We start from the raw sequence: 26498 nt of genomic DNA, 5'->3' as shown, positions 1-26498 counted from the left end.
ATATTGTTATCTAATTCTTGAAATAAAAAACTAAACCTAAAAACAAAGTTTTAAATTCAATTTATATGAGTACTTAAGTTTATGGTTGTATGTCTTAAATTAGTATTATATGAATATGCTAACAACTGTTATTTCAAGACAAGACAAGAGTTATTTCAACATCTGTGTTTTACTAATTATCTTTCGGAACTAATAATACACGTTCAGTTTGATATTTTTAAATGACAGCCACAATAAAAACTTTTTTTCTAATGCACTAGAAGGGATATTAAAATTTTACTGGATATTGAATAGTACTCCTAATGTTAAATTAAAAGAATGCTAAGACAGAAACATTTGGGGATGAGGGAAGAATGAGTTTTATTCTAAGGTGATTGAAACTTTTATTTTGTCTACTTGTATTTGGATAGAAATTTCTTAGAATAAGGTACCCAATAGTTTAAGCTCCGAGACCAAATTTGCACTGTATATGCACACAATTTAGGTTTTCAAGACATAGAGCTGTAGTAGTTTTTGGTGGGGGTAGAAGTGGGATAATACCAAGAGGATTAGAAGTATCTAATGATAGTTATTTCTCAGATCACTTTTTATTACACTAAAAACAAACTTTTAGGCCAACCAAATGTCTTTATCTCGTTGGTGATAAAATATAATCTGAGAAAGAAGTGGCATTTCATATTTTGAACATTTGGTGCTCTCCCATTACAACCTTCACCAAACTCACGTGGTTGACGACCAATTTAGTTTTTAAGGAAAATTCTTCTATCAACCTCATGAAAAACTAGGTTACATGCATATGTAATGCAAATTGGCTTTTGGCTCCTATATTAAAAGCACTAAAATACTGATGAGAAATACTGTTTATATTTAAAATTTAAAAAAAATAGTAGTTTTAACCCTAGAACTGGCAGTCATTTCATCCTGTAGTGTCGGCTGTTTTGGAGCTTCGCGCAAGGTTTTTTTAAAAAAAATATTAAAAATATAAAATAAAAGCAATATAAATAAGAGTATATATTTTTGTGTTCAGAATTAAACGTAGAATTGCACTATATTGTAAAATTAACCATCAAAAAATTTTCTAATAAACACTTTTTTTAATCAAATATAAAAATTTACGAAAAATATTTCTTAAATTTGGGGGGGACCATACCTAGCAAATGAAGTTATAGTGAGAAATATTTATAAGTGAGATAGCCATTCTGTGTCAAAATTTTATCTAGTTTTCAGAAAAACATAAACAATATACACATTTATGAAAGCATCATAAAGCTATAGAACAAAAAGCAGCGATGCGTATAAATTCTGAAAATCGGGTGTACACGTAAGACTTTGGTAAAACAAGTTTTGCTAATACATTTATCTATGAATACATGTTATTTTTGCATAATTTTATTACTTAGAATAAAATAGAATATACAGTAGTAATGAAATAATTACCATAAATTATTTTTTTGAAAAGTAAAAAAAGTTAAATTTTGCCATTATTCAAAAATTTTGCGAAAAATTTTCATTCAGCAAAATATAAAATAGTTTCTAAAGCTTGTTACTATATCAAAATTTATAAATTTATGGTTTATAAGTAATAGGAAATATTATGTAGTTAGAAAACTATAAATATAACTAAAGATATTGAAAAAATATAGAATAACCCAAACAGTTATTATATATAAACCAAAGAAATTACAGGAAATACATATTTTCTTGTGAAAACTATCTATTTACCAAAAATGGTATTTATTTACAATACCGTGACCATGAAAAATGGACTTTTTTTCATGGGTTGGGCATTTATAGCCAAGTATTATTATCACAGGTGCATATAAACTGGGGGGAAAGTATATTATTGTATTATATTGATGCCTTTCGGGCATTATTGCGTTAAAAATGGAAAATAACCGACAAAATTTTGTCGAACAACACTTGGAGGGTTAAGGATCAGGGGCATCACGTGATCTGGGATTCGACTTTTGCAAGCTCGAGTTAATTTTTTTTTCTAAAAGAGCAAGCAGTGCGCAGCACTGCGCAGCGGGCAGGCATCGTTGACAGAATTAACGTACTTGTCAGCATCATTTCAGTAAAATTGCCAGAGATACTGTCAAAAATAGAGTTTTCAAAAAAATCGTAACTCCTTTGAATTTCGTTGCCGACGAATTTTTTCTTCACTATTGTTTTCAGGAAAAATTGTAGTTTTCAGGGGAAAAAAATGAACATACCTTTCCATGGTCACGTTATTGTAAATTGATACCCAAAAATAAATAGTTACTTCAGAGCTAAAAGAGTGCTATAAATAACGTTTAGTAAATGAAAACAATAAACAAACTATGTGAAATGAATTTTAGCCAAGTCATTTTGCCATAGCCTACACAAAGCCGGTAATTTCTCAAACATATTTCAGTAAATAGAAATTGATTTATTCTAAAATATATATGTTTACACTACTACGACATCAAACAACACACTACACATTAAATACGACACTAAAACACGCGTTTTAAAAACTATTAAAACTTACAAATATCCACAGCTCGGCACGAAAGTGATACAGGAACGGCAGCGGCAATATGGCGGTCACAACAAACGGCGTCGCGTTTTCTTTTACGTTCAAAATAACAAGCTTGCTACGTCATAACCATAATACAAAGAGGAAATAAAACTCATCTGTTCCTTAGCATTTTTCTTCCCGAATCCAATGGTGCATGAATTATATCGATACGTTTACCGGAGTATATTGTAAAAAGTAATTATACGAGGGAATGTTTGACCGACAAAAATTTTGACGGTTAACACTACAAAAGCGGCATTAACCGACATAATTATGTCGATTAACAGTTCTAACTGCCAAATAAACACTTTTCAATGAATTCTGTGTGTTCATTTTTTGTATAATTTGTAATATCAGAACTAAAATAGATTGGGAAAATATAATCATATTATTGCTTTGTAAATGACTTTAAAACTAAAACTAAAACTAATTTGTTAGTGATAGACTAAAGCCTAGGGAATGTGATGTAACAAGGTTTTGTGACGAACTAAATTTTGAGGCAGCAGCTGCAATACTAGATGATTGTAAAACTGTTGTAGTTTCAGTATATCACTCTCTCCCAATGGCAATCCACAGGAATTTTTGCTAGTAATGGAGAAATTTTTTAAATTTTATTATGAATTGGAAATTTTACACTATTATAATTGGGGGTGATTTTAATAGTAAGTTTGATATTACAAAACATACCAAAAACTGCAAATGAATTTTTAAACATTTTAAGACAGTTTCAACTTTTTTCCCCTTGAATAAAAATGCAACCAGGGGTAAAAATTGCCTAGATAATGTTTTTTATCTTTAATCACAATTTATATGTCTCCTCTGTAACTACCTTATCGTTTTCCTTACTCCAGATCATGATGGGATACTTGTTAATGCATGTCAAAAAGACGGATTTGTTGACTCAAGGGGTAACCTCTCAACATATAAATAGTATTCAAAGCATGGTACTACCTAAAAAGAATATTAAACCTCTCTCTTTACTTCTGGAGTCTTATGATTGGCCGTCCTTGTTAAGTGAATATACTAAGCAAAGTTCTGCAACACTATTTACTAAAAATTTTTGATGTTATACTGAATAGTATTAATCATTACAAAAGTTGTTAAAAAGGGTAAATAGAAAAAGAACAGAGCATAAAACACAAATACAAACAGGATTGGTATACAACTGAATTAGCTATCATGAAGGAAAGGCTACTGTTCTTGGACAGATTAAGAAAATGTAACAGGGATAATATATACATCTAAATATGGGGTTTTATGAGTTGAAGTGTAAATACAGGTGTTCTATAAATGAGGCAAAACATGCTAAAAATGTTGAGTACATTCAAAATAGTAAAAATAAATGTAAAGCTGCCTGGGATGTAATTAAATATAATACAGCAAACAGCAAACAAAATATTTGTAATATTGAGCCTGATGTGTTTAATGATTTTTTTTCTCGAATCTGTAAAAGAAATTAAAAATAAGGTTGTTAATTCCAGTTTTACATTTGTTGAACTTTATGGAATCAATCTCTAATGATAGCTTAGTACATTTTAAATGGAAAAATTGTTACTTCAAATGATGTTTTGGATGCTGTCAGGGGAATGAGCAATTCTGATAGTCAAGACATATATAGTATGTCTAACAATTTGTTAAAAAGTATTATTGGTAGTGTGGCTGAACCTCTGGCAGTGTCTATTAATCATCTGCTTCATGACGGTATTTTCCCTGAGCAACTCAAGATTTCACGAGTATGTCCAATTTTTAAAAGGGGTCCTAAGACCAACCTCAAAGCTACCGCCCAATTTCTGTAAATTCCTGTATTGGGTAAGCTAATTGAATCATTGGTTTGTAAGCAAAATTACTACTTTCTGGGAAAGTAATAACCTTCTGGAACCTTCACAATTTGGGTTTTAGAAAGGATAAATCAACTTTTAATGCTCTAGATCAATTAGTTAGACAAATTCACTCAGCTTTCGAGAGCAAGGGCTTTGCTCGGCTACTTTTTGTGACTTGAGCAGGGCCTTTGATTGTGTTGATAGTAAAATTCTTATATCTAAACTAAAACATTACGGATTTTCTGGGCCTAATCTAAATTTTTTTGAATCATATATTAACAATCGCAAGCAACTGGTCTTTAATAATGGTAAAGTGGTCTAAAGAAGCCCTCGTGGAGTGGGGAGTTCCACAGGGCTTCCGTCCTAGGTCCCCCACTCTTTTTTAATCTATATAAATGATTTACCATTATCTCTTAACTCGAAAACCATATTATATGCAGATGATACTACACTTTTTAATGTCAGTCAAAGTGTACATGATCTGGAGCTGTTGGCAAATGATACATTAAAAAATGCATCAAACTGGTTTCATGCTAATGGGTTTTTGCTAAATAAAGACAAAACAACAAAAAAATGTTGTTTACTCTTAGGCATATTGCTGGGTCATTGGACGAAAGCTATTCAGACTCAGTTAAATTCTTGGGTATCAACCTTGATAGAAATTTGACATGGGCAACACATATTGATTATCTAAATAAAAGACTCTCACGAGTCATTTATCTTCTGAGTAGACTGAATGATATTGTACCACTAAATTTTATAAGAGCCGCATACTTTGCCTTTTTCCAATCTGTTTTTAGATATGGATTAGTCCTATATGGTAATTGCACCAGAATTTCCGAAATACTAGTATTACAAAAAAAGGCAATTAGGGCTCTAAAAAAGTGTGATACCAGAGAGCATTGCAAACCCCATTTCATAATTTTCGTTTTCAGACGGTTCTAAATTTGTATATATATGACTCGGTGGTTTACATCCATAAAAAATCCAAATTTTGTTAAATTTTAAACATAAAATTCATGACCACAACACGCGTAATCGAAACAATGCTGAAATTGGACATTTTCGATTAAGCAAAACCCTCACCAGTCATGTTGTAGTATCTTTGAAAATTTATAACTTTCTGGAGAAAAAAAATATTGCTCATATCCCTTTGATATCTTTAAGAATAAGTTATATTCCTGGTTGTTGGAGAATCCGTTTTACAGTCTAGATGAATTCTTCAACACCAAAAGTATTGATTTTAATGTGTTTGTTACTGTTACTGACAATTTGTACTGTCATTTTTGTGATTTTTTATTTATTTTATTTAATTTACTTGTAAGACTTTATTGACTATTGTATTGACTTGGGTTAACAATAAGCAATATACTATGAACTTTGTCAATGATGTAATACATTTTCATGACAAATAAAATTATTATTATTATTATTATTATTATTATTATTATTATTATTATTATTTATTATTATTATTATTATTATTATTATTATTATATTATTATTATTATTTATTATTATTATTATTATTATTATTTGGAAAAGAAAAAGTTAACTAAAGCATTTAAGCACGTAATTTTTAACACGTTTTCTATATCAAGCAAATCGATTTTAGTGCTTTGGTTAAATATTCCATGCCTTAAAGTGCAGTTCGTTTTGAGTATTTGTATAAACATATATGATGTGGACGGTGTAATGATATGTGCTGATTATATAAATTCTTACAATCTACTAATCACAATTGACTGAATCCATTATTAACTGGTCTTGTTGGTAAATACATCTTTTCACTGCTCTTGTTGTATGACTATACAATCAAAATGATCATAATCAGCTAATTAATTCCAAGCCACTTGAGTAGAACTTTCATTTTTCAAATAAGATCTAAAAACGAAAACTCACAAACTACGAGTAATTTAATGACGACAGAAGAGAAAAATAATCGCGAGTATTTTATATATGGACAGGCGCAGGTAGGCAATTTAGATACATAACTGTGCTGCTGACGTAGTATTCCGCCCGGCGCACGTACAGTCTTTGAACGTCATAGGCTTAATGTAAGGTTGTAGTGAAACGACAGATCTATCCCATAAGAGAAATTTCAAACTTCAAACACTTGTACGCCCTTAATTTTGGACTTAGATTATAGATTTCTCATTTTAAAGATATAATAAAAACACACGCGAACACTTTTTTCTTTTCTTGTATAGTGCATGCCTTTTGAGTATTTAGTCGAAAAAGTACATAAAGTTTTGAAATATTTTCTAAATAATCATTAATAAATATTTTTTTTAACCTCTTGGATTCGTACACAATTAATATATATTTTCAAAATGAGCCATCTGCCATAAATCGACAACAACAAATAAGGATGTAAAAGTGTTTTAGGTTTAACATTGTTTTTGCGGGGTTTAAATCAAGATGGCCGCCAGTACTGATTAATTGTCATGATTCATAGTTTTAGCTGGTAATTTTGTCATTATGTATATATATATATATATATATATATATATATATACTTTTTTGTTTCTGGAAAGTCTAATTTATTGAAAAATATGAAACTCGTAAAACAAGTTTATTGGTTAATTTGGTCAGCTATCAGTCTATATAGGCTATGATTTTTCGTTAAAGAACATTCGTTTATAACATTCAAGTCTTCTTATTCATCATAAACTATACGATAGTATATACAAATATATTATAAAAATGTATGGTCTTACAGCTAATTTGAATGAACTATTTAGCTATTTTAGAAAGTGAGACCTAATTTAACTGAATGATTGAGTATCTGATAAGTTACGCACAGGCGAGTGTGTATTGTATGTGAAGTAATATTTCAATACACATTTCTTAAGTAAGTGCGTTGGTGGTGTAAATGTGGTGCTTCGACCGTAATTCACCGTGGCTCGAGCAAACTTTTGAAAATTTAGCACTCAACATTTTAAAATAACCATGATAGCCAGTGAAATGTGAGTAGAATTTTAAGTAGACGAATTTGTTGTTTCATTGTGTTGTCTGATCTCTTACTGTAGGAGTATTCCTGACTACAATATAAAACCCCCAAGTTGATCGCACTAAAGGGAAGGAGTAGGTAAATATTTCTTGTATTGCACTATCGTATGCAACAATGTTTCCCCTTGCAGACTCTTCTCAGAATTATGATAAAGGGGAAAGCTTATTAACTTCTTAGCGCATATCTTGTAACTATAAGTATATTTATGTAATTAGTTATATATTTAACTTAGTTTACTATTTAAATTCATGTTGTTTTATGTTCTACAAAACATTTTGATACTTTACATAACGTTGTCAAACGTGAAAAGTGCTCTATCTTTTTTACAGGTTGCATTTTACCATGGATTTTTCAGTATATTTCTAAATGTTGAAAACCAAGATTCTAAGAGCAAAATATAAGAAATGCGCCGGCGTGAGTGCCAAGAATCTGAATTCTTACAGAACTGTTTAACGACAGATATTGTATTGTGTTGTGAGACACGAGGGCAAGTCCTCGCACTAGGTCAGGTGTCAGGTCTTGGCCCGGGTCCAGCCCGCCTTCATGGCACTACGAGAGCGATATTTGTTACACTGATGGCGCCTACTACTTTATTGAGGCAGTTGCAAAACAAGGTCTCATACCTTCAACACGGTACAATCTCATACCTACAAGGTGACAACACAGAAATAGTAACTAGTGAACAACAGTTGTGGTGCCACTATAGTGGTTAAACGTTCAACTGTTCTTTGTGGTAATTGTACAATCTCACTACCTTCAAGCTGACAACGTAGAAATAGTAGCTAGTGAATTGCTGTAGTGGTGGCACGATAGCGGTTAAACGTTATTAAATTGCATGGAAATTTTAATCTTGTTGACAAAAATCACACATAGTTTTCAGCAGAATCGTACCCACTGCATTCGGCATGGACCCACTTTCTACAAATTACCCATCTTTACCATAATCCAGCAGTAAGTTATCATAATCTCCACATACAAATCACGTTTCTCTATTATCTGCGAAAAGATCGCAGTCATCGTCCACATCATTGTCATCATAAATCATCGCTTTCACCTAATTGTATTCGGTTGTAGAGCCAGAAAAGATGATTTGCATCCTACATATCTTCTTTTCGGGCACAATAGCCTGTTCAATCTTTAGATTCTTTTAACCACTTGTTTATTTTCCTTTTTATTCTTTTAAGTTTTTAAAACTCCAACTTTTGGATTTAAAAAGTCTATCTATACTGCTCTTCTCCTTTTCTTTTTGGACTCTATAAGAAGTTTTTTCCATTGGCGTCGAAATAGAGAGTATTGTCTGCTGTAGATTTTGCCCCACCTTAATGTTTAACAGATGGCAAAGAAGATATTACATTAAGGTACTTCTTGAATTTATGTGAACAGACTGTTGCTGGCCTGACTGGTGAATATGGCTCTTAACTAATAAAGGCCAGTTGTAGGGTTTTCATGAACACCTGACAAACAAAAATACCTAGGAGTACATTACGTATAGATACATTCATATGTAACAAAACTGAAAATACTTGATCGTTATTCTATGTATGTTTTATCTCACACATTAACATTTAATTAATAGGTTTATATCGTTACGATGTTAAAAACTCATTTATGCTGTATAATAATATATGAGTCAACATATTAAACAATTATTATGTAAATTTACTTTTGGCTGAGTTTTATATTGGTTTAGTATGTTTAAAGAAATTTTGAGATTGTGAAAAATTAGTTTCAGAAAGAAATTTTACTTATTATAAAATAAAACACTGCTTTAAAATATATGCATACAGGTATTTTCGATACTAGATCTTAAATACGAAGATTGTATTGGCATATTACAAGCATAGTAACACATTAGACAAATGGAAACCAAGTTAAAAGAAACTGACGCAAATATAAAATAATATTAAAGAAATGTAACGAAATAAATAAAAATTGTATAGCAGTGAATGTTGATGTTAGTGGTGTGCGGGTGAACGGACGAAGCGTGGGCGAGGATGGCGTCAGCTGCCAGCTTCTGCTAATGAATGCTATCTTTAGCTCTACATTAGTGAATCACTGGTGTTGCGCTCTTTGCTGGCCATTGAACATAAATTGGCCCTATAGGATATACGTGGTTTGGTATTGTATTTGTAAAAATAGCATACAATGTGAGATCTGAAATTTTAATACAGCCCTCAATCTTTAAAAACGTGCTGCTTTTTAAACAAAATTATTTTATAATTCGTGTACTTCTTCATATTAAATGTAAATAATTTATTGCATTCGTTAATGCACACAAATAATCACATCAAAATTTCCAATGAAAGATGAAGATGTTTTAACTCTGTATATCTTTCTTTAAGATTGGGGGTATCTTTAAGAGCACCCTTAAACAAACTTACTGATTCTTGACTTCTTACTCTCGAGCTCAGGGGACAAGTACGATATTGGAATGAATAGGTTTTGATAACAGAGATCATGGTATCGTTGAACAAGGCTCTTTGTGAAGTATTTCACTGTTAAATTACAGAATATAACAGAACATCTGATACTTATCATCGATACGAACTAGAGAAAGTGAATTATAAAACTGAATATTTCAACATTTTGTATGTGAATTCTTTAAAAATAAGTGATATTAAGAAGGCGTATTACTTATAGTATATTAGTTATTATATTTCACCTATGACATTTGGAAACAGTTGGCACAATCTAAAATTTCATGTGATTATTGAACTATTCCGCTACTTGGTTTATTTGTTTGTCATCGATGATTTGCTTACATTGGAATATTTGCTTCTTTCATTGACTTAAAAATTGTCTTAATGATGTCAATTTAAGTAGTACTTTATAATTTAAACAGTCTGAGTTATTAACAGCATTAATGCATATCTCTGTGTCTAATATATAATATCAATTGACTATCAACACTAATAATTTAAGCAATCAATTGTAGTTTGTGCTTCGAGCGATGCGCTGTTGTTTTGTTCTTCAAGGTCATACCTGCCGATGGTTCACACTCGTGGGATACTAGAAATTAGATATTGACGTACTTTTTTTTCTTGTTCCGAGGTTGTGTCATTCTAATGACAGATAGTAGTGGTTTAGTGCTGTGTCCAGCTACTTGGAGGATAGTTTTGAAATATTTGAAGCAAAACAGTTCGACAGTAACCGGTCAGTCTGGCAGTCTGGGGCTCTCACGCTGTCACTTTCAATAAAAACACGCAGAACTTCTGCTTTCGATCCTAAATTAAGCTGGTTATTGATTAATCGAGCAGTTCTCTGAATCTACAAGAAATGTTAGTTACCTACAAGTCAATTTACAAGAGTGGTCGGTTGTCCAACAGTTATAGTATGGATACCGAAGTGAATGGAAAATAATCTACATACTTGTAATACTAACATGGTGATGCAGTATTTTGGTATTATTCTGAGGCCACTATTTTTCAACTGTTTTTCTTACCAGGGAGCAAAAAAAAACTACATTATTAGAAAGAACAGACTGTATGTGTCTTACTGTGAAAATTGCAAATCATTATGACGATCGGTTCTTATTTTCTACCTCCTAAAGAGAAGCGATGTAGGCGAAATCGATGTGGTGTGTGCCAGATCGTTCAACGTGATATGAAGTCGGGAAAATACCGACCGCCAATGCTCCTTGCCATCAGTGCAGGCTTCGTTCGGCGTCACTCTACACTTCTGGCGAAGAAAGGAAAACATCCCTCGAGATAGTACCCAAATTTAAGTTCAGATCACGTGAGCACTCGTAAAGTTTATCTTTAAATTTGGTACTACTAGTAACATATTTATGATAACCTAATCTAAACCTAATTACGTACATAGCATAATAACTAAACAGTATATAGGACAAAGCGACCTCCTCGCAGGCATCGCATCGCTTCATTTTTGAAGGCAAAACACAAGAACCGATCGTCGTAATGGCTTGTAATTTTCACATTAAATCAAATAAAGTTTGTCCTTTTCTAATAATGTAATTTTTTTAGGTTACAGGTAGGAAAAACTATTTCAAAAGCAGTGGCCTCCGGATAATACCAAAGTACCGATGATGCCAGCACACACGCATAGCCACATTGAGGAACTTGTAATATATTATATATTATATTTTTATATATATTTTTTTAATAAAAGGAGAGGCCGATCCCCTTTTAAGCCTTATTTTGTCCGACCTCATGGACCACTGGCCTGTACGAGGATCTTATCAAACAGAATAAGGGGGAGAGTCGATACAGTACAAGATCAATGGTACTGATAAAAAGTGCAATGACAGGATTTGAACCTGCGTTATCTCTAACTTAGACCCAAAGTCCAACGACTTAGACCGCTCGGCCATCGGCACTCCCAATAACTGCGTGACTTGTTATTACGCCTAAGTTTCATAAGTATTATACTTCTATCGTTCCTATGTGTTTATATATAGTGCAATGCACCTATTAGAAACAAATGTATTTATTTATCAGTGATCTATAATAAAACTGGTTTAAAATTGAGCATAATATGCGATTTGCTAGTTGTATAACAAGACAAAAGTTGTGAATTTTCATCATAGAATACTGCAGTTTGTATTTAAATGGAAAAAAACTCCCTTTTTACAATCAAGTTTAATGTTCAAGCAACATTTGTCACTTTAACAATGATAATAGCCTACATCGTCACTTTCCTAACATACAATAGGTTAAGGCTAATCCAGTAACAAAAACTCATAGAAAAGTTAAATAGTGACGAAAATACGTTTTGCTCTTAATATCTTCAAACTTGGGTAATCATTAGACTTGCACAGGAGATATTTAACGCTTTAATAACAAACTAAAACACAATAGTGAAACCGCATTAAGTAATTTGGTAAAGGTTGCGAATAATAGAAGTTAGGTTTTCTAGAACAGCTCATGAGTTAAACCCGATTCGTAAAAATCTCTCATCTGACGGTTTTTAGAGAAGTAAACATTGGCAGGAAAGTGCATATCTGGTCATCTGGCAGGCGGCCCGACCAACAGTGGGGAGCAACTGCTGTCGCGGTGACGACTGGCCGACTGATACTCACAATACACAGTGTGTTGATACTAACGGAACTCTGAGTATTTTACTTATGTAAAATACTTCAAACTATCATTGAATTACATTATTCATATATGTAAATTTGGATAAAATATTTGAATTCTTTCTGAAATCTTACGTAAAATTGTGTAACCTTATTCCTGGTTAAATTATTCTGTTACAAGAATATTGCGTTGTGTTAATGCAATTTTATCATTTTGAAACAGGCCAGAAAATGTTTGTGAAGATACTAGTTATTGGATATTTAAATTTTTTAACGATTTCAGTTCCGGTTTCCGTGATCCGGTTTAAAGTATAATACTATTAAATGTTACTATAGTTTTTTTCATTTATCCAAATCATAACTACTAGCAAAGGCTATGGAAATCTGTTTAAATAGCATACCAAAAATTCAAGACTAAGTGGAAGTCATAGGAAAATATAACCTTATATGGAACCGTTTCCGAATTATTGCTAAAGATCTGTTGGACGGAGACCCGAATTTGAAGTCAGTAACCGCTTCTCGGTGCACAGTTCTGAGATATTATAGATGGTTTAATAAGTTAATGGCATTTACTTAAAATGTCATGAGGTCTAAAAATGTACTAACATTAAACACTCAAGAGGTGATATCTTGATTAGGAAATCATGACCGAACATGAAATTTTTGTTATTTAGTGTCGAATATTTGAGTAACTGGATAATACTAAACAAATTGAACGCATTTTCGAACTAGTAGCTCACAACTGGATACACTAAGCATATACATTTATATTATAAATTTTTATTAAAATGCTCTCTCTAATATTAATTAGTAATTGTGTTTTTACAAATCAGCATTTTCGTTAAAATTCTACTATTGTTCTTTTCATTTTTATGAATATAATATTAAACACAGTGAGAGGTTTAAATTCGCTGTGGTACTAGATCCGTACAGACATTTGATGAAATATTTGAACAATGTTATTAACTTCCAGTAAGAAAATTTAAGAAGGATTTGGGAAATTCAAATTTAATTTAACAGGGTGACCGCAACATCTTACTTTCCGGGGGAGAGGGGGAGAATCCACGGAAATGAAAAATTGAATTGATTGTTTAATTTAATTGTTTAATTTAAATTCAAATCATTTTTAAATTGATTGTTAAATTGAAAGGAGCCGATGCCGTGGATATATTATTATATGTGTCATTACAAATATGTGATATCAATTTGCTGTACTAACACATTGCATGTATTATCTTCTTATAGTCGGTGTAAAAAAAAGAATACCTATAAGTAGTAGTTTCTGTACTACAAGCACTTATAAACATGTTATACAATATCATATGTTTGTAAAAAGTGCAATTTTTACTACTATTATTGTGTGAAATAAAATTAAGGATTTTTGTCAATAAACTAGTTTTATTGTAGTGGTGACCTAAAGTCCTTGGTATGGACTACTTGAAGTAAACTTATGAATATTTAGAAGATAAATATTATAGCGCTAGAACAACATACACGAACTTTTGTTGTTCATAAAATCAATATACACAAACATTGTTTATTGAATTAAAATTATTAAAGGATAAGTATATATTGTAGAATATGACTTAATCAGGCAAAGTAGTGTATTAATACACATATCACATTGCAGAAAACGAAATAGATGCCCAACTGACAAAATGGATGTCAATGTGACAAAAGTATAAATATGACTTTCGGGCAAAAAGCAAGGTAAACAAGTTTTTGTAGTATACTCCAACAAATTTAATTTTGTTTAATTTACTACTAATTTAGTTTTCTAGTGTCCTCCAATTTCATTTTATTTCGTTTATTTCTAATTTTAGTGCTTGATGATGTCTCAGTAAAAATTATTTTCGTAGTATCCTCCAACAAATTTGTTTCATTTACTCCGAACTAGGACTCATTTCTAGGACTCTAATCTCAGTAAAACTGGTTTCCTACTGCCCACCAAAACAAGGAATTTTATTTTGTTGCAATATTCTTAATGGTAGCACTTGTCTCATTAAAAAATAATGTCCTTAGTACCCTTAAAAAATGCAGTTTCGTTTACATCTAATTTTATACAATGCATATGAACAAAGGCCCAACTGATGAGTCTGGGGGATTGCTTTCAATACAAAAACGCAAAGACGATGTTGTGACATTTGACAATTTATGGTTGAAAGAGGGCTTAATTTGTGCATGAAAAAATAATTCATTATACACTAATAGCTGTAAAATTGATATGGTTATCAAGTAGTTGATATCTGTTATAGCATTTTAAGCCAATTTATAATTGTATGCAATATCATCGACTGTGATCCCTTTTAATCTAGAAAAGTGATGCAAATAATGGCACAAACAAATAAAAAATCGGCTTGTTATAAAAATTAGCAACATCGTTTAGTCAATTATTTGAAATTTTACGAAAGCTGTCTACGAGTGTAATATACTTGGACAAATACGTAATATCCATAAAATCAAAGCTAATATACTTGGAAAAATATGCAAAATAGATCGAAGCCAGATTGGTGAAAGCAGGTTTTAAGTACGGTTACTTAAACAGAAAATAGAGATAAGACACTGCAGACTTTGAATATCCTGTCCATATTAATCGGACTCTTTGAATAAACAGTTACAATTTAGATGATGAAATATCAGTTTAATTATAGCCATTAAATGCACACATTTTTGAATTAAAATATTAAAACGGCATATAAATAAAATAAATAGTAACAAAAACAAAAAATGAGTACATTGTTAAAATGAGGGTTTCATTTCGAACGATCATGTTTCAGGTAATTGACAAAGGCGACAAAATTGAAAAGAGATAAAACAGAAAGTATGGACAAGTCACGTGACTTAAGTGTTGGGGTAGGACTCACCCAGTATCCAGGGGACTCGGAGGGGTCAGACTCGGGGGAGAAGACAGCCCTGTGATGATGCATGGCGGTCATGGCACCAACTGACGGTACAGCCTCTGCTGCCTCCCACCGCTCACACGTCACACTCTACACTCTACACTCTACACAACACTAACTCACTTCCTCTCGTGTTTGACAACTGATGTCGATATCTTCTGCTTAGTTACAAGTAATACGTCTCAACCCCCACGTCCTACACGCGTCAGCTCGCAAATAGAGTTCCCGGTAGGTCTGTCTCTTGTAAACAGTGGGAAGACAACAAGTAACTAGTTGTAACTGGTATTTATAGAGACCCAACACGTTACTATTTTTGGAGGCACTGGAGGCAGAATCAATATTCTTTGCGCAGTGCTTTAAATTACAACAAGAATCAGGTTGGCTACTGTTTTCTTAGAAATCACTACTGTGCTACGGAATTTCCCACAGATGACACCAGCGTTTACTTCTTAGAGACATATTGAAATGAATTTTTATATTGAGGACGAATTGCAGTGATATATTGATGAAGGATTGTTCTGTCCCTACGTCGTAGTCACTCTTGGAGCAAGTTTAAAATATAATTTGTTCATTAATGGCAAATATAAAAATTAACTTGTAAGAAGAATCACAGAATATCAGTATGTAAGTGTACTGAAGGGTTGATAAAAAAAAGTTTTAAATATTCTATAAGAAACTCAAATAAGCAGTTCTACTGTATTTATTTTAAAATGTACGTTTCCTATCTTTTTCATAACAGATAATGTTGATAATATGTTATACTTTCATATAAACGGAAGGATGTCCTATCATTTACTGTTTTACATTTCAAGAGCTCCTGTATATTAATACAGCTTTAAGTTTTAGGTATTGCTTTACGTTATATTACTAGTTTTACATTATTTCGATAATGTTAGTTATTATGAAATAAATACTCGTATAAAACTGAAAAACAAATAATTAAAATTTTAATTATTATAAAAATTAATTTTATTTCTGATTAAAGCAGCAATAAAATGTTACATTGAATTGGAAACTAATAATTTTACCAGGGTAATTAGTCAAGCTAAAACCTTGTCTGCAGTTACTAACTGCGGTTTGTCACTAACTAGTGATTGTGGTTTGAGGTCACTCGTTATCAGTGTTACTAATGTTCCTACGATCTCTTAATATTAACTATCGCTTTGTATAATAACAATCATCATGTTTAAGATGATAAGTGAAATATACATGATAATTAAGGATATCCTCTTATGGTGTAGTATGTAATGGAGATAGGTCACGAAGTACTTGTTTAGTTTAACGCCTTCTAAATCATCATAATATGCAAACCACCAAACGGTATCATGTACTCATATTGCGGCGCTGACGCCGTGCAATTATCAAATCGGCGCAGCGGTGGAGACATAATTTCATGTACCGTATTATTATCGTTATTCATTTTTGTATTCAATTAAATTTAACATGTACATTTTCACAAGTAAAATAACCACTTTATGTATTTAATTATAAATTTGAAGTGGTACTTGAACCATGTCTAATTTGTTCCTCTGCAAAATTAGTTTGAAGACAAATGTGTTGGTGTTGGTAAAAAAGTACTGTGTGTATGTTTTACTTCATTTTTTTGTATATCAAAAGTATATTTTTGCGTTCTTTAATGAAGTCTTGCGTGAAGACTTTGGTTGTAAAACAATATATTTTCTAAATTCTAGTGAACTATTGAGCAAATTTTTTCTAAAACAATGCTTGTCCAAGAACGATGACGTGTCGCATTCCTGGATAAAGAAGTAGAGTGTATGATGGTATTCACTACAAAACACTTGAAATCACGTGAAAAAAGAATATAAGGTTATTCTTTATGATTAAAATTGAGACTTTTAGGAAATTTATATGTACATTTTTATGAGCTTTGAGTAAAAAACACTATCGATTTTAAATAGGATTTTAAAACTGTATATATTAGTAAAATAGGTGGTATGTTGTGGGTATAAATGAATTTTGCTCAATCTGTTCAGTGCTTCGCATGTGATACTCAGATACTCAGTAGACCTACCCACAAACATCGCATTAATCACAATCTTATTATGCAAAGTATAATTTTAGATTTGTATTGTATGATTCATATAGTTACAAATAACGATTTGAAAATATTGACTTAAGAAGAGTAATAAGAAAATATAAAACACATATTTAACTAAATCAATATCATGTTTAGACCAACATCAAACAACACGATCGCTCATTATAATGACCGACCGGTGCTTGTTTTCAAACAAAGGAAGACTTATTAGTATTGCTAATTATGCTGAAAGTTCAAAGTTGATGTATTACTCAAAATAAGTGGAAAGAGTCATAAAGCAGCTTGGCTGTAGCGTTTGCACAATAGTTTGGCAGGGGAACGGCAGAGTGCAGTAGCAAGAGTCAGCTGTTGGAACAGAAATCAGCTGACTATTATTGTTGTGTAGTTTAATTACCCATCGTGCCACTTTGGTGTGTGCCAACAGAGACACCTTGCTTCAACATAAAGGTCACCTTTTACTGTCGTAATATCTATATTAAATAGCTTACTTATTGTGTTACCTAGGTTCAGTATCTAACGTTAGTTAGGGGCTACTCTCTACCCTACGTGTTATACATGAACGTCTTAAACACAATGACATTATATGTTTTATAATAATCATGAAACGATAATGAATCACCAAAGACTTCGGCCTTTTAAATATATTTCTCATTTAACCTGAAAAAGTAACAGTAAATATAATTAACAGGAATACGCGTGAACTGTCATTACTGCTTAATTAAGCGACCAATCTCTCAAAATCCGTGTTATACCTCAAATTATAGGTGTTCATGATGTAATGTAAAAAGCTGAATTAGTATATTATTTATAAATAAGATAGTAGGGTAAATATATAGGGTAAATTGTACATAAACCACCCAAATAAAAATACAATAAACTATGTTAATGAGAAATATAAAGAAATTAATTAATTTTTACAACATATGATTTTGGAAAAGTGATTGTGAAGACTTGTACGATATGGGCTTTCTTAACTGCACAAAATAAACGGAGAAGATCATAGCAATAGATTGCACAGGACCTTAAAGATAAGATTTTCTTCTTCCAAAGAAGTTAACTGTGAGCCATTAGCAAGTAAATAAGAATTTCGAAAACCACTTTATACCAAATACTAACGTAATTTACGAAAGATGATGTTTCGTAAAGAAATATGTGTGTGTGTGTGTGTGTGTGTGTGTGTGTGTGTTTATAAAGCGTACTTGATTATGTTGTAGTTACAACGAAATATTGTGTAGCAAACAATTGTAGTTTTCTTTGAAAATTGTTCTAAGAGTATATATTTGGAACATTTTCATCTATAAAAGGGATAATTTATTGTAAGAATTGTAATTATAGCATGGGCATTAGCACTAATCTTTGCAACTTTTTACTGTAGATTTGAACAATAACAGGAAATATGGAGTAGCAGTACAACCAAGACCTGACTTCATAAGAATGGAAAATGTCAACTTGTACTTAGAGGAAATAAAATTTTATTGACTTCCTTGAAAATTAGTCTTCATCTACAAAAAAATCTGCAAGTTGTAATTATTCCAGTTGAAGAACTAAAATTACTTTAATCAGATGTTGGAGAAACAAAACTTCCAATTCTGATGCTAGAGGGAACTTCCTAATACAAGAACAAGATCAGGTTATTTAGTACAGAAGTAAAAAAAAAAAATGGACTCGTAACAAGTGTAGGCGTTTTAAGATGTCTTATAAAGTCAATAAACAAATACGTTACAAGTTAACAAAACATGTTTTTGTTGGTGCTCCGCATATTTAGCAATAGATCACGAGGCATTTAATTAAATAAGATAGCAAAACATATTATATAATTTTTACAATTATAACTCATTTCCCGTTAATACATTAAAAAAAGATATTCCCTAATAAACGCCTCAGAACCACAAGTGAGTATACCATGTAGATGTAGTAGCATAAAGCATTTTGGTTGAATTAAGAAAATCTTCTTTAGATTATGAAGTTACGGATTGCGACTGATTCAAACGAGTAAATTCAACGAAAATAAGATTATATTGTCACTTTTAATTTTTTATAAACTTGATAAAAAAATCCGGAATATTTCATGAACCATCCAGATCGAAGCTCACCAGAGCACCTCTAGTGCATGTGATAAACATGAATTCGCGTGATATAAAATTTGTTCATAATATGGTTTCGGATTACGAAACGTCTAACTTTCACTAGTAAAGTTAATTGGGTCGTCTTAAATTAAAATAGAAAGATGTCGTAAATGTTTCAATGACTCATGAGTGATTCAGAGTTTTGAATAGCCTCGGCTATTATCATCACATTTAGTGTATAACTTACCTTCTGTACTGCTGCTGACTAATCACTACTTGCGAGACAATTCAAGTAGAATATATTAAATATTTTGAAGAGGGTAATGATACAAGAAATGTTAAATATTTGACGCCTCTTAAAATTGCTGCAGCTTTTAGAAGAGTAATTATAAACACACACATAAATTATTTGTTCATATTTTTTTAAATATTACAAACATTTATTTAGAATATTTCGGACTAAAAACAAATTTGTCGGAAATCAGTTTTTAAGCAGACATTTTCATGCTTTAAAACTAATAATTAATGTTGAACCATGTGAGGGCAAACATATATAATAATGAATCCATCCTACCAAAAGGGCTCGCTATTTAGATGTGTATTTTAAATTAATTTTTTTAGTCAAATCTTTGGTAAACAGAATTTTACAAAATGTACCTATATAGTTTATTTGGTGTTATACAAAATCTTAATATAACCAGTGTATTTCCTGAGTAATCAAAACGTATTTTTTATTTTTGGCTTGCTTTATCAATCATCTTTAAGTTTATAAGTATATTAATAGCTTTATACTTTCCAAAACAACTGTGGGTCTCTATTTGTGTATTCTGACATTATTTATATTTGTTACTAGGTTTGTTTGTGAAGTGGCAGAGTTGACGCTACCAGACACTAGAGACGCAACAGCAGTTTCACAAGAGGCGCTATTCTCAGCTTGTTACAACACATAGTTCCTAACAACTCGACCAGTTTGCTGCTGTAGCTCAACATCGATCTGTTAGCTCACAATTCCACGTTACCTATCTATAAAATAATTTATACCTTTATACTGTAGCTCATTTCTGTTGTTTGATTTAACCCTCGTCAATCAACAGTATTTGACTTAAAGAGCATTTCGCCCACTCCAATTATTGATATTATAGCGCAATCTCTTTGTTGCTGCCTTCCGAACTAATGGCGATCACACGAGTCGATATTTGATTAATTGATTGTGCAGTTCAACTGCCGAGTGGAAGTCAAATGTTGCTAAAGAAGTCACCTATTAATAACAGACACTAGATTATGGTTTTTTATAATATGCTTTTCTCTCTTTTAAACCAAAATTCTGTAAAAATTCTTTAAATTGTGACATGGAAGCAAATTCTAATACCTTTGTCCATGTAAACATATGGAAAGTGAAAATAATGTCTTTTTGGTTTGAAGAATTTAATGGATAAACTAATAATACGTGGTCAAAGTCAATGACATTTACATTAACACTTACTGTTGAAACACGAGCGTAACAGGATTCCCATGTTTTAAGGAGTAAAAGCCACAAAGTCAAAATGCAATGAAGCAAATGAAAAATTAACTGTGACTTAAGGAGTACATAGCTATATCGACTGTGAACTTTTGGATTTTTCAATCAGCCAAGTGTCAAGCCAACGATGGACACGCCATTGTTCTTTATTTCAGTGTCTACCTTTCGTAGTAATTTTTGAAAAAGCACTAACAATTAATAACTAGCAGTACAAACAATAGAAGTATGAGGTTCAAGCATTATGCTCTGAGATGACGAGTTGCCGTGATGATACATAAACACAGACATGTAGATCTATTTATTACAGGAAATTAACACAGTTGCCATATTTAGAGCAGTTAAGCAATATAATAAATGTATTAGTAATAATCTTGAAAGTTGTATCACATAATGTCACTACTATCTACTGATTTAAAAAAAATCAGAACTGTTGGATCTTTTTAGACCGTGGATGTTTTGCTTGTTTGCTATCTTGGAAGTAAGACGCAGCTGCTATAAACCGTTTAAAATCATTCAGAAATGTAACAGTTTCCGAGACCTCAAAAAAGACATGGATGAAAATAACTTTAGTTTTATTTATACTGGAGAATGTGGAAACAATTTCGTCGGGTTTAAGTATAAGTTGAAATACGGCCAAGATACAGTTACACGCAACGTAGGAGAGCGCGGCCGGTTAGTGCTGCTCTCGTGTGGAGATATATCGCACTACAAGCGACTTTCAAACTGTTTAGTGGAGGAGCTAAACACAGCATAGTGTGCCAACTTGACGCCAGGTCAGTTGAGAATGCCAAAATCACAACCGGAACAAAAAACAATTGTTATGCTCTTCTTTAAAATAGTTGTTTGTCATCCTTTTATGTTCTTTATTTATTTATTTAAATATTTTTTTAACTTAAAAATCTAAGCGCGTAAATATAAGGAAAACCTTCAATGCAATAATAAACTTATTGGTTGAAGAGATGAGCAATAAAGGAAAACTTGACTTTGCTTGCCTACTAAACAATCAATGACAAGATATTGGAAATAATGCTAAATTTGTTGTTACTTGGAAAATTGTCATCGCGAGCTATCTAGGGTGTGCTTTGAATTGTATTACAAACAAATCATAAATCATGTTTTTATATAATAAATATTAGGCCTATATTGAGTAACTACCAACTGACAATAATAAAAAACCAATATTTTAAAGATGTAGTATGATTTCGCTATTTAGAGCTCACTGAATAGAACTATCTTTACCGAACAAAATAACTGAAACGCAATCCCCAAATGAATGCAAGGTCTACTCTCATTTAAAGCCAAAGACAAAGGTTAGAGATAGTGTAAGACCGATTCATTTTTTGACACTGAACTTTTTTTCCTTAATTTATGTGTATGTGAAAGTGTACGCCCTCACATATTAAATACTACATTACTTGTACTAAACACGCACATTTCTTTATTTTTTGGGAATAGGCAGAATCAAGTATCAGTCTCTTTTTAAACGTTATGAGACTCCAAGGAATAGTTAATCGTGATAGAAACGAGATATTGGTATGCACTGTGATGTTAAAAAATAACACAGGTGTATTTTTGTGTCATCTGGTAGTTAGCTTAAATAAAACACTTCGCGTACTTCTTTTATTTGGAAACCATCTAGAACTAATACAGTACAAAATCAATCCACAAAGTAATAACCACATTAGCTAAGAATAATTGTGGCAACTTGGTTTTCGCACACAACATATTAATGATATTTCTTTCTTTAAAGTCGAAACTATTGAAAGTTATATTTACAGCACATGCCCAAAATAATAATGTGGATTGACAACTCTTATAACACATCAGAAGTAGCATAATAGGTTAATTCCCTCTAATATTTTATTAGAATTTGAAGGTAAAGTTTGTATTAGTTGTATCATGTCTCCCTAGCGTGTTTGTTCCTTAATAGGGAAGCAAATTAGGAATTTCTACTAGAAATATTGTTAGTCACATCATAATACATACTATTTTTTAAGTTTTTAACTTATTTTGATGACTGAGAGATGTAAATTATAAAATTTAAACGGAAAGCATTATCTAGTGATGCCTCAAATTAGACTTCATAATAGCCACCCAAACCAACAACTTAAGATTTGTACGCTGGATCACCAGGCTCGTTCTTTTGCTTTGGAATGATGAACTTGCACTTGGATGTGTACAACTTTCAAACCAACTTTAAAAACTGAAGAGAGCGAGGATATATTAAACTAGTTTTTATCACACCAATTCAATAAAATTTATAATAGTGTAATACAGGCATATTTTATAAATTACAAGAAGGATAACAGTTCCAAAGCCTAAACGGACAATTGTTTTATTTCTTCAATGCAAAACGTTTAAAAACTATGGTTTGGACAAATATGGTTTTTATTACAATGGTAAAACAACTAGAAGGGAATAACTTACAGGTCTGGTGAGAAGGAACAGTTCGTTTGGACAGCTCCAGAAGACACGCCTCTACTACTCCCACAGGTAGAAGGCTAACGAGTTATCTGTTAACAACGCCAGAGGATACGCCTCTACTACTCCCACAGGTAGTAAGCTAACGAGTTATCTGTTAACAGCGCCAGAGGATACGCCTCTACTACTCCCACAGGTAGTAAGCTAACGAGTTATCTGTTGAAAGCGCCAGAGGACACGTCTCTACTACTCCCACAGGTAGTTAGCTATCGAGTTATCTGTTGACAGCGCCAGAGGACACGACTCTACTACTCCTACAGGTAGTAAGCTAACGAGTTATCCGTTGACAGCGCCAGAGGACACGACTTTACTACTCCCACAGGTAGTTAGCTAACGAGTTATCTGTAGACAGTTCCTGTGGACAGCGCCAGAGGACACGACTCTACTACTCCCACAGGTAGTTAGCTAACGAGTGGTCTGTGGACAGTTCCTGTGGACAGCTCCAGAGGACACGACTCTACTACTCCCACACGTAGTTAGCTAACGAGTTATCTGTTAACAGCGCCAGAGGATACGCCTCTACTACTCCCACAGGTAGTAAGCTAACGAGTTATCTGTTGAAAGCGCCAGAGGACACGTCTCTACTACTCCCACAGGTAGTTAGCTATCGAGTTATCTGTTGACAGCGCCAGAGGACACGACTCTACTACTCCTACAGGTAGTAAGCTAACGAGTTATCCGTTGACAGCGCCAGAGGACACGACTTTACTACTCCCACAGGTAGTTAGCTAACGAGTTATCTGCTGACAGCGCCAGAGGACACGACTCTACTACTCCCACAGGTAGTAAGCTAACGAGTTATCTGTTGACAGAACCAGAGGACACAACTCTACTACTCCCACAGGTAGTCAGCTAACGAGTTATCTGTTGACAGCTCCACAGGACACGACTCTACTATTCCCACAGGTAGTTAGCTAACGAGTGGTCTGTAGACAGTTCCTGTGGTAGACAGCTTAGGTAGTAAAGCTAACGAGTTATCCGTTGACAGCGCCAGAGGACACGCCTCTACTACTACTACCATAGGTAGTTAGCTGTCATAGACCAGAAAATAGAAAAGGATAAGCGAATGTTGCAGTAATATTTGTTGTAAACCCGCCACCGTCTGTCATGACGAATCGTGCATCGGTGGCTGACTTCGGGATGCAGTGTGATTTTCCCGCTACCTGTATGGATGAGCAGTGTGTAAATGACCGAGCTGTCATCAACAACCTGAGGACCACGGTAGAGGTGCTTGAGGCCGAGCTGCGGAATCTGAGGGAGACAGGGTGGGGCAAGTGTGGAGGGGAGAATGGTTGATCCCAGTGGAAGGTGCAGCGTGGTAAAAGAAGACCACTCAAAATAAATAACAGGTTTGCTGCTCTGAAGACTGATTTCGAGGAAAGCGGAAACAAAAATAAAAACTATAAACGACCGAAACTCGGGTGGCGAACGAATACACCAAATACGATGAGTACTTCAAAACCAACTGCAAGGAAGGAGGCTCAGCCACCTGTTTTTAAACCAAAAGCATCAATGCCTTCCCGTATGGTCTGGATCAACAGTGACAGCCATGGCCGTGATATTGCCGAACTATTTCAAAGCATGGTGACCGGGGATACAACAGTGGAAGGAGCCTGCAGGCCGGGAGCAAAGCTGCAAACGGTGAATGCTGATGCTACCCCTTCACCTGGCAGTTACTATGTTCTCATAGCGGGAACCAACGATCTTGCAGCTGGGCAGCAGAAACATATTTATAAACATCTGCAGCTCTGCATCACTGCAAAGTTGAAAACTGCTAAGGTGATTGTCTCAACTCTGCCCCACCGACACAACCCGCCAACTGACCATCCAATAAATAAGGAGACGGGACTAGTCAACGCCTATTATATTGAAGAACTGTGCGCTAGGCATAGTGGGGCAGTGGCGTTAGACTGGGTGCATTTACTAGACACGGTACGCATTTGAAAACCAAAAGTAAGCGATTCTTGGCAAGGCACCTGGTAGAATGCATGCAGGAGCTGGGCCAAATTCCTGGTGTAGCGCCGTCTTCGCCTCCTACAGACACCCGAAGACAATCCTCTGCCAGCCGGAAATCTTCGTCGGCTGGCGTAACCGAGCCTCGTGCCCTGCCATACGAGACTCGCTGACGCGGTCAAGACGACGAAGAATAGTGTGAAAAAAATAAAAACTTTGCACCTCTAATGACTACGATAGTAACCTAGGGATATCAGCACTGGATACTCAAAAACATTTTTCGAATTTCAAATCAAAAGTTAACAAAAAAAAAAATTCAAAATTCTCTACAAACGCTTTTAGTGTTACATCAAAATGCACAGATTGTATCCAAAAAATTGAGGAGCTATCGCTCATGGCAAACGAACTGCAACCTGACATTTTCATTATCTCTCAGTATGGATTCATACCTGAAAATGCTGCTATGTTCAGAATTGACAGTTATCAATTGGCAACGATATTTAATCGAACGCAATACAAAGGGGGGGGGGTGTGGCAATTTTTGTCAAATCGAAACTGGTATTCCAACCCCCTGAGTTGATCACACCCGTGAATTACATTTTGAAGCGGAAGGTATACAAATCAGTTTAAATTTTGCTGGAAAACTTATAATAATTGGCTTATATAGATCCCGAACGGATGCTGCACAAAATGTTTTGAACGATTCGAGTCCCTTTTAAGTTTGTTACGTTCCAAGGTATTGAAATTCATTATTACTGGTGATTTCAACATTGATGTATTAGACCACACCAACCCTCTAACCCAGCGGTTTCGCGATGTTCTCACTTCTTTTGACTTAGTCTGGTCCGTGAAAAAATCAACTCGAGTGACTGCCAGATCGAGTACAGCCATTGACAACGTCATCACAAACTTCCCGGGTGTCTCTGTGTCTTCTGCCGTCTCTAACCATTTCGCACAGGAGATTGTAATAAAACAATCCTAAATACAAATCGTCTTCAGCAAAATTTAAAAGAGATTAAAAAAATGAAAACATTACAATTCTCAACAGATTCCTCCAAAGAGAATCTTGGTCATTTGTGGATGTTTTTGAACACGTTCAATGACTGCCTT

At 33.3% G+C, this 26498-nt stretch overlaps 1 protein-coding gene across 8 annotated transcripts in view; it reads right to left on the bottom strand.

Moving 5' to 3' along the window:
• Positions 1-26498, bottom strand: part of LOC124357367 (PDZ and LIM domain protein 3) — a 92805-nt gene that overhangs the window by 25029 nt on the left and 41278 nt on the right. The gene's annotated exons all lie outside the window — the stretch shown is intronic.

This window comes from Homalodisca vitripennis, chromosome 3 (genome assembly GCF_021130785.1).
Source record: "Homalodisca vitripennis isolate AUS2020 chromosome 3, UT_GWSS_2.1, whole genome shotgun sequence".
NCBI lineage: Eukaryota > Metazoa > Arthropoda > Insecta > Hemiptera > Cicadellidae > Homalodisca > Homalodisca vitripennis.
The sequence above is the reverse complement of the archived record's forward strand: the minus strand, read 5'-3'. Positions and strand labels throughout refer to the sequence as shown.